Source organism: Bubalus kerabau, chromosome 3, assembly GCF_029407905.1.
Source record: "Bubalus kerabau isolate K-KA32 ecotype Philippines breed swamp buffalo chromosome 3, PCC_UOA_SB_1v2, whole genome shotgun sequence".
NCBI classification, from domain to species: domain Eukaryota; kingdom Metazoa; phylum Chordata; class Mammalia; order Artiodactyla; family Bovidae; genus Bubalus; species Bubalus kerabau.
This window is the reverse complement of record NC_073626.1, coordinates 49549479-49565465: the sequence shown is the minus strand read 5'-3', so window position 1 is coordinate 49565465 and position 15987 is coordinate 49549479. Positions and strand designations below refer to the sequence as shown.

At 41.3% G+C, this 15987-nt stretch overlaps 1 long non-coding RNA gene across 3 annotated transcripts in view; it reads right to left on the bottom strand.

Moving 5' to 3' along the window:
* Nucleotides 1-236: 236 nt before the first annotated feature.
* LOC129646100 (uncharacterized) overlaps nt 237-15987 on the bottom strand; it is a 47360-nt gene continuing 31609 nt past the window's right edge. For 2 of the 3 annotated variants that reach the window (XR_008711693.1, XR_008711691.1), the window contains one exon: nt 237-15969. This is a non-coding gene — a long non-coding RNA (uncharacterized LOC129646100). The remainder of the gene's footprint in view (nt 15970-15987) is intronic. The other variant, XR_008711692.1, reaches the window with a different exon arrangement.

Sequence of the window (15987 nt, the reverse complement as noted above, 5' to 3'; positions counted from 1 at the left end):
GACTGTATCATTGGATCTGTATGTCACAATATACACCAAGAAAAACTCCAAATGAATTAGATATCTAGATGTAGATGGATGGGAAGGAAGGCAAAAGGGAGAGAAGGAGAGAAGAAGGTGGAAGGAAGGCGGGAGGGAGGGAGGGAAGGGAGGAAAAAAAGGGAGGAAGAAAAGAAGGAAGAAAGGAAGGGGGGCAAATTGACAGAACTACTATAATAAGATGTGAGTAAATTCCTCTATTACCTGGAAAAGGGGAAGAAGTTCCTAACCATGACTCAATGTCCAGAAGTAATAAAATTAAAAAGGATAATTTTGAAAAATTAAAAATAAAGACTGTAAGGCAAAAAAAATGCTATAAGCAAACTCCAAAGAGAAATTACAATGATAAACCAGGAAAAAAATATTTGCAATTTACATCAGAGCGCAGCTGATACCCCTAATATATAAACAGTTTAAAAAGTCAGAAGAAAAATAAAGTAGTTGAAAAATAGTACACAAGATACCTATAGGAATGGCCAAAATCCCAAACACTGAAAATACCAAATGCTAGTGAGGATACGGAGCAAGAGGGGCTCTCATTCAGTGCTGATAAGGATGCAAAATGGCACATCCATGGGGGGAGATTGTTGGGCAGTTTTTTTATAAAACTAAACAGGGCTTCCTGGTGGCTCAGATGGTAGAGAATCTGCCTACAGTGCAGGAAACCCAGGTTCAGTTCTTGGGTTGGGAAGATCCCCTGGAGAAGGGAATGGCTACCCATTTCAGTATTCTTGCCTGGAGAATTCAATGGACAGAGGAGCCTGTTGGGCTACAGTCCACGGGGTGGAAAAGAGTCAGACGTGACTGAGTGACTAATGAATCAGTCTTAGCCTATAACCCAACAATTGCACTCCATGGTATTTACCCAAATGAGTTTAAAACTTATGTCTACACAAAAACCTGCAAATGGCACATGGATGTATACAGCAGTTTTATTCATAATTGTCAAAAGTTGGAAGTAATCAAGACGTCTCTCAGGAGGTGAATGGATAAACAATCTGTCATACAGCCAGACTATGGAATATTATTTAGTGCTAAAAGGCACTGAGCTGTCAAGTCACAAAAAGATATGAAGGAAACTTGAGTGCATTTTACCAAGTAACAGAGGCTCATTTGAAAAATCTATATACTGTATGATTCTAACTCTATAGCATTCTAGAGAAGGCAAAACTATGGAAAAAGTCAAAAGACCAGGGGTTGCCAGAGGCTGTAGGGAGGGAGGGGTGTACAGACAAGCACAGAGGATTTTTAGGGCAGTGAAACCATTTTGTGGTTGCTTAGTCACTAGTTCAGCTCCGTTTAGTCCTATCACTCAATGGTGTCAGACTTTCTGACCCCATAGACTGCAGCACACCAGGCTTCCCCATCCATCACCAACTTCTGGAGCTTACTCAAACTCATGTCCATCGAACCAGTGAGCCATCCAACCATCTCATCCTCTGTTGTTCCCTTCTCCTCCTGCCTTCAGTCTTTCCCAGCATCAGGGTTTTTTCCAATGAGTCAGTTCTTAGCATCAGGTGGCCAAAGTACTGGAGCTTCAGCTTCAGCTTCAGTCCTTCCAATGAATACTCAGGACTGATTTCCTGTAGGATAGACTGGTTGGATCTCCTTGCAGTCCAAGGGACTCTCAACAGTCTTCTCCAATACCACAGTTCAAAAGCATCAATTCTTCAGCATGCAGCTTTCTTTATAGTCCAACTCTCACATCCATACATGACTACTGGAAAAACCATGGCTTTGACTAGACAAACCTTTGCTGGCAAAGTAATGTCTCTGCTTTTTAATATGCTGTCTAGGTTGGTCACAGCTTTTCTTCCAAGGAGTAAGTCTCTTTTAATTTCAAGGCTGCAGACACCATCTGCAGTGATTTTGGAGCTCAAGAAAATAAAGCCTCTCACTGTTTCCATTGCTTCTCCATCTATATGCCATGAAGTGATGGGACTGCATGCCAGGATATTAGTTTTCTGAATGTTGTGTTTTAAGTCAACTTTTTCACTCTCCTCTTTCACTTTCATCAAGAGGCTTTTTAGTTCCTCTTCACTTTCTGCCATAAAGGTGGTGTCATTCTGCGTATCTGAGGTTATTGATATTTCTCCCAGCAATCTTGATTCCAGCTTGTGCTTCATCCAGGCCAGCATTTCTTATAATGTACTCTGCATATAAGTTAAATAAGCGGGGTGACAATATACAGCCTTGACATACTCCTTTCCCAATTTGGAACCAGTCCATTGTTCCATGTCTGGTTCTAACTGTTGCTTCCTGACCTGCATACAGATTTCTCAGGAGGCAGGTCAAGTGTTCTGGTATTCCCATCTCTTGAAGAATTTCCCACAGTTTGTTGTGATCCAAACAGTAAAAGGCTTTGGCATAGTCAATAGAACAGAAATAAATGTCTTTCTGGAACTCTCTTGCTCTTTTGATGATCCAAGGGATGTTGGCAATTTGATCTCTGGTTCCTCTGCCTTTTCTAAATCCTTCACGGTTCACATACTGTTAAAGCATGGCTTGGAGAATTTTGAGCATTACTTTGATAGCATATGAGAGAGTGCAATTGTGTGGTAGTTTGAGCATTCTTTGGCATTGCCCTTTCTTGGGATTGGAATGAAAACTGACTTTTTCCAATCCTGTGGTCACTGCTGAGTTTTCCAAATTTGCTGGCATATGGAGTGTAGCACTTCCGCAGCACCATCTTTCAGGATTTGAAATAGCTCAACTGGAATTCCATCACATCCACTAGCTTTGTTTGTAGTGATGTGTCCTAAAGCCCATTTGACTTCACATTCCAGGATGTCTGGCTCTAGGTGGGTGATCACACCATCATGGTTTTCTAGGTCATGAAGATCTTTTTTGTATATTTCTTATGCGTATTCTTGCCACCTCTTCTTAATATCTTCTGCTTCTGTTAGGTCCATGACATTTCTGTCCTTTATGGAGCCCATCTTTGCATGAAATATTCCCCTGGTATCTCTGATTTTCTTGAAGAGATCTCTAGTCTTTTCCATTCCATTGTTTCCTCTATTTCTTAGCATTGATGATTGAGGAAGTCTTTCCTATCTCTCCTTGCTATACTTTGGAACTCTGCATTCAGATGCTTATATCTTTCCTTTTCTCCTTTGCTTTTCGCTTCTCTTCTTTTCACAGCTATTTGTAAGGCCTCTTCAAACAACCAGTTTGCCTTTTGCATTTCTTTTTCTTGGGAATGGTCTTGATCATTGCTTCCTGTACAGTGTCACAAACATCCATCCGTGGTTCTTCAGGCACTGTGTCTATCAGATCTAATCCCTTGAATTGATTTGTCACTTCCACTGTATAATTGTAAGGGATTTGATATAGGTCATACCTGAATGATCTAGTGGTTTTCCTTACTTTCTTCAATTAAGTCTGAATTTGGTAATAAGCACTTCATGATCTGAGCCACGGTCAGCTCCCGGTATTGTTTTTGCTAACTGTAGAGAGATTCTCCATCTTTGGCTCAAAGAATATAATCAGTCTGATTTCTGGATTGACCACCTGTGATGTCCAAGTGTAGAGTCTTCCCTTGCGTTGTTGGAAGAGGGTGTTTGCTATGACCAGTGCATTTCTCTTTGCAAAACTCAGTTAGCCTTTGCTCATTTTGTACTCCAAGGACAAATTCGTCTGTTACTCCAGGTATCTCTTGACTTCCTACTTTTGCATTTCAGTTTAGTCACTAAGTCATATCCAACTCTTTTGTGATCCAATGAACTATAGCCTGCCAGCCTCCTGTGTCCTTGGGATTTCCAAGATAAGAATCCTGGAGCAGGTTGCCATTTCTTTCTCCAGGGCATCTTTCTGGCCCAGGGGTAAAATCCACGTGCCCTGCATTAGCAGGCAGATTCTTTACCACTGAGCCACCAGGGAATCCCTTGAAACTATTTTGTATAATAGTACAATATTGGATATATGTTACATTATAGGGTATACATTTGTCAAATATATACAAAGAATGTGCAATACCAAGAGGGAGTCCTAATGCCAACTATAGACTTTGGGTGGTAATAAACTATTAATGACTATCCAATGAAACAAGTGTCCACTCTGGAGGGTGCGTACATGTGGTCACAAGGTTGTATGGGAATTCTATGTACTTTCCCTGCACTTTTATGTGTATCTAAAACTACCCTAAAAAATAGTCTACTAAAAATAAATTAATAAATTAGTAAGTAAAATTAATTAGTCTAAAATATATGCAATTGGAGTCCCATAAAAGGAGCAAAGGCAGGAAAAAATATTTAAGGAAACAGTGGTTGAAATTTGATGAAAACTGTAAAGTAGCAGGGTCTTCCACGGCGGCTCACACAGTAAAGAATCTGCCTGCAAATGCAAGATACCCAGGCTTGATCCCTGGGTTGGGAAGAACCCCTGGAGAAATGAATGGCTACTCATTCCAGTGTTCTTGCCTGGAAAATTCCATGGACAGAGGAGCCTGCCAGGCTACAGTCCATGGGGTCACAAAGAGTCAGACACGACTGAGTGACTAATACTTTCACTTTTTTCATAAAGCAGCAGATCTAAGATGCTCAATAAACTCCAAGAAGTAACATTAAAAAGGTACATCATAATCAAATTGCTTAAAATAAATGACAAAGAGGTAATGCTAAGGCTAGAGAGGAGGAAATTACACATATTTATTTTAAAAAGATAATTATTACAGCTGACTTCCAGATATAAAATCCTGCTGGCCAGAAAACAATAGAATGATATCTTTAAAGTAATGAAAGAAAGAGCTTGTTAACATACAATGCTATACTCAGTGAAACTATCCTCCAAAAGTGGAACCAAAATGAAACCTTGTTCAGATCAATAAAAGGTGAGAGAATCTCACCAGCCACCTGCGCCTGAGCAACCAGGGTAATGAACTATAGACATGCAGGTTAAGCTATGAAAGCTTAACATTAATTAATCTCATTAGTCAATTAATTTCATTCAGTAAATTAATTTTGTGGATTGTTGCTGCATAAGACACTCTGACTTAGTGGTTCACAAGCTTGGCTACATAGTAGAACTACCTGAGAATCTTTCTTAAACTGTAGTTACCCATGTCCTAGCTCAGAGCAGTGAAGTAAGACAGTAAGAGGGGCCCGGGCTCCTCAGGTGATTATAATATTCAGTAAGGATCAAACCAGTTTCATAACTTCAGCTCTTACATCCCAGTCCATTTCCAGTGTCCAACCTGCCCTGCTGAAAACAGCTGACAAACAGGTCAGGCATGTTTTCTACCAGTTAAATAAAAAAATATATAATAAAGAGGAAAAGCCACATAAGGAATAGCCAGCATACAATTTCACACTTCATCTGCCATCAAAATCCAATTAGAGGTTGTTTGCTTCATCCACTGGGCTGAAGAAATTCCTTGGCCTCTTCCAAGGGCAGCATTTCCAGATCCTCCAGAACCCCCAAGCAAGCCAGTCTTGTGATGGTTCCGTCTTCACGAGAAAGCAAAGGGGAAGGATGGCAGCTCCTTTGTCTCTGCTGCCATTCTGACTGCTCTTCCTGTCCTCAAGTTTGCTTTTCTCCTGTACGTTCTTCCTTTGCTGAACTGACAGATGCCTGATTCTCCATCACCAGTCCTTCAGGACCTTCTCTTCCCCAAAAACTCAGTAACACATTCTGAGTCACTGTCCTTTAGCTGGGAAGAACAGGTCTGTGTCTTCCAACTTGACTTAATAGGCTTAGACCTAAGTCTTAAGATAAACCCAAAGTAAATGTTTCTTTTCATAGCCCAATATTTATTGTCCCTAGATAAAAAATTTTCAGCATTTTCCACAAAAAGTACTTTTTCTGCAGTCTCTATCAAAGTACCAGGGGCATTTTTTTCACAGAACTAGAACAAAAGATTTTACAATTTGTGAAACACAAAGGGCTTCCCTGGCGGCTCAGTGGTAAATAACCTGCCTGCCAATGTAGGAGACATGGGTTTGACCCCTAATCTGGGAAGATCCCCTGGAGAAGGAAATGGCAACCAACTCCAGTGTTCTTGCCTGGAAAATGCGATGAACAGAGGAGCCTGGTGGGCTACAGTCCATGGGTCACTTACATGACTCAGTAAGTGAACAACAACATGGGAGCACAAGGCCCCAGATAATCAAAGCAATCCTGAGAAATAAAAATGGAGCCGGAAGAATCAAATTCTCTGACTTCAGACTATACTACAAAGCTATAGTCATCAAGACATGGTACTGACACAAAAACAGAAACATAGTCCATTGGAACAGGACAGGAAGCCCGGGGATCAGCCCTGAGCCTGTGGCCACAGTATCTATAGCACAGGAGGCAAGAGTACACAGTGAAGAAAAGACAGCCTCGTGTGTAAGTGGCCCGGGGAAAACTGGACAGCCACATGCAAAAGAATGAAATTAGAACACTTCCTAACATTATTCACAAAAATAAACTCAAAATGGATCACAGACCTAAATGTAAGCCCAGAAACTAGAAAACTCTTAGAGGAAAACATAGGCAGAACACTCAATGACATAAATCAAAGCAAGATCCTCATGACCCACCTCCTAGAGTAATGGAAATAAAAATGAAATTAAACAAGTGGGACCTAATTAAAACTTAAACATAGGAAAAACATAGGCAGAATACTCCTTGATAAAATTAGCAAGATCCTTTTTGACCCACCTCCTAGAGTAATGAAAAGTACTTTTTTTTTTTTTACCAAGTCCATGTTAGGTGAATTCACTTTCACTTTTCACTTTCATGCATTGGAGAAGGCAATGGCAACCCACTCCAGTGTTCTTGCCTGGAGAATCCCAGGGACGGCAGAGCCTGGTAGGCTGCTATCTATGGGGTCACAAAGAGTCGGACACCACTGAAGCGACTTAGCAGCAGCAGTTCTCTGTTACAACATAGACAAAAAAGTGTTTCACAAGAACGGGAATATTTTAAAGTCATTTCATTTCTAATTAAAATCTCTGACAATATGAAGTTGGCTGTGTCCTAATTTAATTATTAATAGCACCCCTGCTTACTTTCAAAATTCTCCTACTTTGGATGGTAAATTATGTGCTTACCTTGTTTGTAGAACAAATAAAGACCAGTTTTCATCAGTGTCACAGAAGGAACTTTCTGACATTGCTAGCACCCTGAACAAGCCAATTCACACAGCCTAACCATCCTCCCTACTCCATGTACCACAACCTACGAAAAGGTCAAACTGTTAACAGCTCCAGCATTACAACAAAGGGCAAGTGCAATTAAGGTTATTAGCCTGAGCTGTTACATTTATTTTCCTAAAGTCCTGTCATACATCTATGGTACTATGGAGGTTTGCTGACAAAATGAAAGGAGGAGTAAATGTTAAAAATGCCAATACTTGGTCTCTATCTATTCTTCACTTTCTAAGCCTGGGTGAGCTACCATTGCTCTTGGTAAAATATGCATCTGCCTCTAACACAAAGGAATTTCTGATCAAGTGGTGTCCTACTGGCATGATTCAGATGCTTCTTGCTGAAAATATGATTTCTTACAGCCTCCAGCTTCATGTCCATCTACCTCTATTTACCCTCAGGAGTTACATATGTTTTTTACTTTTCCTGGTTCAAAATTTCATCTTTTACAATTTGTATTCTGATCTAACCACTGGTAGAATCAATATCATAAGACAATATCCACTAATACAAAAAGTAAGAGGAAATATAATATTAGATTCACCATGGTTTAATCCAAATCACTGAAATGGAAATGCCTAATAAAAGTGAAAATAATATTTAGTTAACTCCCTATGTGCATTGAAAACATGACTGGGAAAGCAACAGTGACTTTCCCAGTCAAGAAAAACTTGTTCAGGGACTTACCTGGTGGTCCAATGATTAAAATTTCCCCTTCCAATGCAGGGGATGTGGGTTAGATCCCTGGGTGGGAAGCTAAGATATCACATGACTCATGGCCAAAAATCAAAACAAAACAGAAGCAATATTGTAGCAAATTCAATAAAGACTTTAAAAATGGTCCACATCAAAAAAAATCTTTAAAGAAAAGAAATAGAAAAACCTGGTGAGGGAAGCTAGATGAAAACAAGCATACCCTACCCAAGCATACAGTCCCCATACAGCCAGCTCTGTAGCAATGGGGTGATTCTCTTTCTTTCCTCTAACAGAGCCACTCATAAAATCTTCTAAATGAAATTGGTTTCTTTCAAATTTACAATGATCATTTCTATGTGGATATTCATCATAAACAAGCTGTACCTTTAACCCAGGGAATCACTGAAATGTGGCAGGCATGTCTCTCTAGAAATACACCAGACTGATGTGCTATATCCATTGACCTTTCCAAATAATCTTGCTTTGTGAACAAAAGGCAATGTTAATTCCCTCAAGAGTAGGAGCTGATGCAGCTGTCAAAGATAAAAGAAAAAGGGACATAATAGCAGCAAACTTCAAAGGTGCTCTGGATGCTCAAATAATGATAGCAAAGGAGATGAGTGACCTTGAGAATGCCAGCAAACTAAGGAGGGGTTTAGAGGTGCCCAAGTATAATGTATTCACAGACACTTTTTATTTCAAATGGACAAGCAATGGAGCAGAATTAATGCCCTGTGGAACTCATGGCTGTGCATTGAAATCCACCACGTTACCAAGACTTATGGGCCTTCGGAACAACCCAGGTGAAGGTGGCAGTCCTTACGGTGTGTCTGAACAGCAGCATGCAGATTCGATGCTCTGCTCCTTGAGAAAAACACAAAGAGTCACTTTGAGCTAAGGTGCCAAATTACAGCTGTGTTTCAGCTTGGATTCTTTCTGTAGAATAAAACCTGCTGACTAAAGCAGTAAGATTTGATTTATCTTTTCCTTTTAATGGTGTTTATCAGCCTAGAATTGGTCTCTTGTTACCACTCTGAATACATTGGCTTTGCTGGATACCTAACTCGGCACATTTATTCTAACCTTATTGTGGATATCAGGAAATGAATTTGCTAATTAATAGTAGAAACCAAAGAATAAGCATAGAGAGTACAGACAAAAGGAGAATATTCTTTAGGAATGATGTCCAACTATATTTCAGACAACTTCCAGTTGGCCAAATAACACATAAAAAATCGCCCAGGGGCTTTCAGCCATGAAGAATCAGAGAAAATGAAAGAACAGCAGATTGAATGTAGAAATAATTTGTCATTTCAAAACTTGCAAAGTGCAATAAAAGGCCACTTGGAATCTAATTGAAACGACTCTGGGAATGAAATGGCATCGGTGCTTGGTGAAGGCACATTAGGAAAATACAGCTGCTTGAGTGAAACACTAATGGAGCCCTCAGTCTGAGCTAATGGTGCGTGAGGAAGGCACCTTCCAGGGTCACCTGCCACAGCACCATCACCACGATGGAGCACGTGGGAGACGCTAGACCAGGCAGGGCCCTCAGGGTGGACATCAGCGAGGCCCCCTCTAACTTCAGCTAGGAGAACCTGGGATAAGAACAAAATATAGTGTGTATGTGTTGATCACAGCCTCCTAATTTATCCCTCTGTACTAACCTATATGGGAAAATAATCTGGAAAAGGATAGAAATATGAACGTGTATAACTAAATCACTTTGTATACACGTGAAACTAACACAACATTTTAAATCATCTATACTCCAATATAAAATTTAAAATTTTTTTAATAAATAAATAAAAACCAGGCTTGGCCAAACCCTCCACAATCATCCACTTTCTGGCTTCTCTGAGGGTGAAGACTATTTCTCCCTTCCCTACAGAAATAAAAGGGCACAGGTTTAAATGCAACAGAAGGCCTGAGCCCTACATTTTTAAAAAATCATTCTGTTTTATTCAACCAGTATTACCTGAACATTACTAAGTACTAGGCACATTCTGTAAGTAGCACTGAGGGCCCTGCAAGTCACGACACTTATTTTCCTAAAGTCACCACGCCTGTTGTTTAGTTGCTAAGTCGTGTCTCTTTGTGATCGTGTGGACTGTAGCCCACCAAGCTTCTCTGTCCATGGTATTCCCCAGGGAAGAATACTGGAGTGGGTTGCCATTTTCTTCTTCAGGGGATCTCCTAACCCAGGGCTTGAAACTGCGGGTTCTACACGGGCAGGCAGATTCTTTACCATCGAGCCGCCAGGGAAGCAATGTGATTATAACGTGATATGGTTATACTAAAAACATTCAGGAAGTCAAGAATAATTTTTTCATCCAAGAATTCACACTTATGTAGAGCCCTGCAGATAAGGCCAACAATGAGAAGGAAATAAATGGAGGAAACAACCAGACTGCTATTGCCAAGGTCACTGAGTGTGTTAATATAGCAAGAGTCAGGTTGCCATTCAGCTGTCTGGGGGTCTTAAATTTAGACCCTAAGCATTAACAGAGGCTTCCCAATAAACTCTTCCCTGAAAGAGTAGCCTATTTTCTTTTTCTCCAATCCCTTTCTTCACATTTTCCCTTGAACCTGCTTCAAAGAGGCATTTGATTCCTCCACTCCATTGAGATAGCTTCTGTCAAGGTCACCAATAATCCTTATGTTGTAGAATTTATAATGAATTTCAATCCTTAAAAATGTGATCTTCCAGCAACATTTAATAGAATTACCACATCCTTTTTCTTGAAACACATTGTTCCTGTGGCTTCTGGGACACCAGACTCTCCTCCTACCTCTAAGACTTGCCTTCCATCACCTTGTGTCTCCTCCTCATTTCCTGTCATTCTAAGTGTTGGGGAGCCTGGGATTCAGCCCTCCACAGCTCAGCTCTACTCAAACTAACTTCCTAGCATAGCTCATTCAATCTCACACTTTCAAAAACATCTGAGTGTCGATGACTCCCACATGTATACTTCTAGCCTAGACCTCAACCATGAATATCTCACTGCTCACTAAACATTTCTGGGAGTCTTGTAGGAATCTTAGCTTTACCATAACCCAGAAGAAACTGCTTACTCCTCCCAACCTGTTACTGCTCTGATCTTCCCCGTCTCGGTTACTAGTTTCTCCACTTTTCCTTCGTTCACAGAAGAAACCCCAGCATCACCCATGACTCTTTTCTTTCTCTGACATCCCACATCCAACTCAACCCAAAATCTCTTTCAAAATACACCCATCATTTGACCTTCTCTCAGCACTTCCACTGCCCAAATCATGGTCCAAGCCACAATCACGCCTCACTGAGACTATTCTAACAGCCTCCTCAATTGATCTCCCCGCTTCTGTTCTTAGGACCAGAGTGATTGTTCAAAAACTCAGATATGATCATGGCAGTCCTGGGCTCCAATCCCTCCAATGGCTTCCCGCCCAAGTCAGAGCAAAATCAACAGCTTCTTCCCAACTCTGTTACCCCAACCTCACCCCCTTCTCCCTGCTCACTCAGTCTCGGCCACTCCAGCCTCCCTGCTGATCCTCACCCTTGCAAAGCAGTCCCCATGTCAGAATTTTTGGGCATACTCTCCCCTCTACTTCCAAAGCTCTTCCATCCTGGAAATGCATGGCTTGCTCTCTCACTTTCTTTAGGACCTGTTTAAATATCACCTTTGTGTCAAAGTCTTCCATGACCTCTTTTTATGAAAAAGCAACTCCATTACCTTACTCCAGCATTCCCTCATCCTCTTTTCCTGCTTTTCCTAAATTGCTCATACTACCAGCTGACATATTACGTGTTTTTGTGTGTATGTGTTTGTTTGCCCACCTCTACCAGAATGTAAGCTCTGTGAGGGTCAAGGTTCTGTCTCCTGTCTTCACTCATATACCGCCAGCTCTCAGAATGGTGCCAGCTGTGGAGCGGACACACAATAAAAACTTACTGACTGACTGCATGAATGAACAGAAACAGTTCCTAGAACCTGAGCTCTCAAAAGAAAGCTAATTCTTTAGAACGCCATCAATGCCAGTTCACCCAAAGAACCTGGAGACATACCAGAACCATAGAACTCCAAACAAAACATACACACTCGTACACACAGAGTAGGTACTGAAATGCTCATAATTCAATACAGCTGTGATCATTTCCAAAGTTCTCTGATAACTTTATGCTAGCTTCATTACCTCACGTTGTGTTGTTCTGTTTTATACTTGGACTAGGTTCATACTTGGACCCTATCTGAGTATTAAAGTCAAGGTTCTACTGCCTTTGAAGAAAAATTTATACTAACATTTCTTGAAGAATTTTGGGAGAAAACTAGATAGTAAAGTTTACGATGTACATATCCTTCTACTAGGAATGCTATTCGAAGTATATAACCTGGTTAACCTATACTAGCCGTACAACCTAGTGATCCATGTGTACACAGGGAGAGATGAATGGGAAATGTTCACTGCAGCATTATTTGTAACAGGGGAAAATTGGAAACAACCTAAACATCCAGTAAAAGAGAATGAATGTATAAACTACGGTCTGTTCATACGGTAGAATACTAATAGCCTCCAGAATTAGAGTCTCATTTATCAACTTGGATAAACCTCAAAGCATTGTTGAGCCAACAAGCAAGTTGCAGGATGCCTACCATGTAACACCACTTGCATAAAGCTCGAAAGTGTGTGACAAGATACTGTATAGGATTTCTGGTGACAAAAGCAGCAGAGTAAAAGTACAAAATGATAAATACCAAATTTAGTAAGGTGGCTACCTCTGGATAGGGAGTATTGGAAGGGAAGGGTGGAGGTCTGAACTGTATCTGTGACGACTTTTTAAAAATCTTATTGAAGTAGTGTCAAGCAATGTTGTGATTTCTTCTGTAGAGCACAGTGAACCAGTTATACAAATGTATATAATACAAATTTATATCACACTGCCCCTGTCTTGGCAACCACAGGTCTGTCCTCTATGTCTGTGAGTCTGTCTGCTTCATGCTGCTGCTGCTGCTGTTAAGTCGCTTAAGTTGTGTCCGACTCTGTGCGACCCCATAGACGGTAGCCCACCAGGCTTCCCCGTCCCTGGGATTCTCCAGGCAAGAACACTGGAGTGGGTTGCCATTTCCTTCTCCAATGCATGAAAATGAAAAGTGAAAGTGAAGTCGCTCAGTCGTGTCCAACTCTAGCAACCCCATGGACTGCAGCCTACCAGGCTCCTCTGTCCATGGGATTTTCTAGGCAAAAGTACTGGAGTGGGGTGCCACTGCCTTCTCCTATCTGCTTCATAGATACACAAATTTGCCTTCTATATATAAGTGATATCTTGTGGTTATTTGTTTTTCTCTCTTTCTTAACAAAGAAAATACTTCTGAAACAAACATGTCAAGATTTTAAGTTATGCCAAAGCTCGGCAGTGTTTCTCATTATGTCTCTCTGCTTTCCTATGTGCTTGAAATATTTTAGAAAGAATTCTGAAGCAGAAAGAATTCTGTTTCCCAAAGTAAGGAAAGCCAGATAAAGAGCCCCCTTAACGCAGTGCAATATTAATAAGCTCAATTATATTTACAAGGGCATTCCAGGTGGTGAAAACAGTATTTGCATAATGGCTTGTTTTGGTAACACTAGTAGTTAGAATTAAATCATAAAGGACTTTATAAGTCATGCTAAACAGCTGGAATTTTATTCTGTCGGCAATGTAAGTTCATTGAATTTTAAGCAAGGGAGTAACATGATTTGGTTTACATTTTAGTGTGATCACTCTTAGGGAGCAATTTGGGGAATAGAATGGAAGACTGAAGTGAATAGGGGTAGTCAGACCAGTTTGGAGGCTAGTCTGATCCAGGCAAAAGGCAATGCAGTCCTGGACTCACCTCGTGGCATGGGGATGGTGAAAAGCAGATCTATGCAAAAGTATCTGAGAAATAAAAGACTCTGATTGGAAAGTGCAGGAGGATGTCCAGGGTGTCTTTCAATTTTCCAACTTATCCAAAAAAGTGAATAATGATGCACTTGAATAGGGAATTAGGGGGAAGCATAGATTCAGAAGTAATGCCTGCCAGTTCCAGCCATCCTCAGACATTACCAGGGAGGATACCCAGGAAGCAGGTGTATCACCAGGTCTGCAGCTGTGGGAGAGGATTCAGAGCTAAAGATACATATTTGGTAAATAAGTATTCCACATCCATGGAAGTGAATGAGATCTCTCTGGAGAGTACAAAGACCAGAGATTAAGGAGAGAACAAAGGAAGGAACTCAGGTCACACATTGGATGGGAGACGCCAAAGCAGATACCGCGAAGAGGACTGAGCAGAAGTGGGTGGAAATGTGGAGAAAGAATTCAGATCTCATGCTTCCATGCCAAGAAGCCTGAGAGCTGGAACCAGGCAGCACAAGCCCTGCGCACTGGGATAATGGACGGTGGGTTCCTCTTTCTGAAGGTGAATTTCTCTACATGGGTTTTTGGTGACTTCAAAGTGGATGTGCAAACCCATGAAGAACACTGGATATGTTGTCAAGAAAACTCTTAAGGGATCAAGTTCGTACAACCCTTAAAACTGACCTTCCTGGGATTATACTACAAGTCCCGGTATTAAAGTCTTTCTCACCTCCCCTTCAACAATCACTTTCTTTTCTCTTCACAGAAGAAAGGTATTCTCCCCACATGTTCCTAATTGTGCTTAGATACTTTCTTATAGGGTATGGAAGCCTCTAAGGGTCCAGAGAAACAACTCAAGCCTCTTGTCTAAGCAAAGCCTTCCTGAACTGACGGGGCCTCATGCGTTCTTTGAGCCTATGGGTTTCTGTAAGGGGCTCAGTGTGGCTCTAGAAGCCACCTCTGTGGCCTCATGCAGGCCTCACCCCTTGTTCCCTTGTTCAGTTCCTGCAGGCACAGCCTGGAAGGTCCTGGCCTCCGCTTCTCTGGTACTGTGACAGGGTGGGAGCTCACACAGGCGACATTCCACAGGTAAGGATGGTGACTCTGTGGGAAGATCCTAGAGCCACAACACAGGCAAAAAAAGGCTGCCCCCGCGCTTGTTCACAGAGGTGGTCCTAACACTGCGCCAACAGCCAGGCTTCCGTAGCAGTGGCCAACTCCCCTTCTCCTGCCTCACTGCTCCTGTAGGCAAGCCTCTGTCTCAGGCTCCACTTTAGGGGAACCTAAGCTAAGAGAGTTGGGGTATTCTGAATTCAGATATTTTTTCAGAGGGAGCAAAAGCAGTGAGAAAAATTTCCTCTAACAACTTCCCTTTTCTCATTCCTAGACAACTGCCAAAAGGCACAACACTTTAGGAAGGAAGTGAAAAACTTCCCTAACCAGTCCGTGTTACAGCCTCAGGTAAAGGAACACATGTGAAGGTGAGGTAGCATCTCATAATATCTCGAACATTTATTCAGATGCATAGAAGAAATAACTAACTTGTACCGAAATGGTACTGAATCCATATTCACTTTTGTCTTAGTAAAGCCTCCTGTTTGTTTTTAATCATTTCTCTGCTTCTTTATTCATTCATCTTATGCATATGTTACATTTAGATTAACTTGATAGAAATATGTTCTTGATTTCACTGTCAGTTCAGTTCAGTTCAGTTGCTCAGTTGTGTCCGACTCTTTGCGACCCCATGGACCGCAACACGCCAGGCCTCTCTGTCCATCACCAACTCCTGGAGTTTACTCAAACTCATATCCATTGAGTCGGTGATGCCATCCAAACATCTTATCCTCTGTTGTCCCCTTCTCCTCCCGCCTTCAATCTTTCCCAGCATCAGGGTCTTTTCAAATGAGTCAACTCTTCACATCAGGTGGCCAAAGTATTGGGAGTTTCAGCTTCAATATCAGTCCTTCCAATGAACACTCAGGACTGATTTCCTTTAGGATTGACTGGTTGGATCTCCTTGCAGTCCAAGGGACTCGCAAGAGTCTTCTCCAACACCACAATTCAAAAACATCAATTCTTTGGCACTCAGCTTTCTTTATAGTCCAACTCTCACATCCATACAAGACAACTGGAAAAACCATAGCCTTGACTAGATGGACCTTTGTTGGTGAAGTAATGTCTCTGCTTTTTAATATGCTGTCTAGGTTGATTATAACTTTCCTTCCAAGGAATAAGCATCTTTTAATTTCACTGTAAATAAAAAAAATC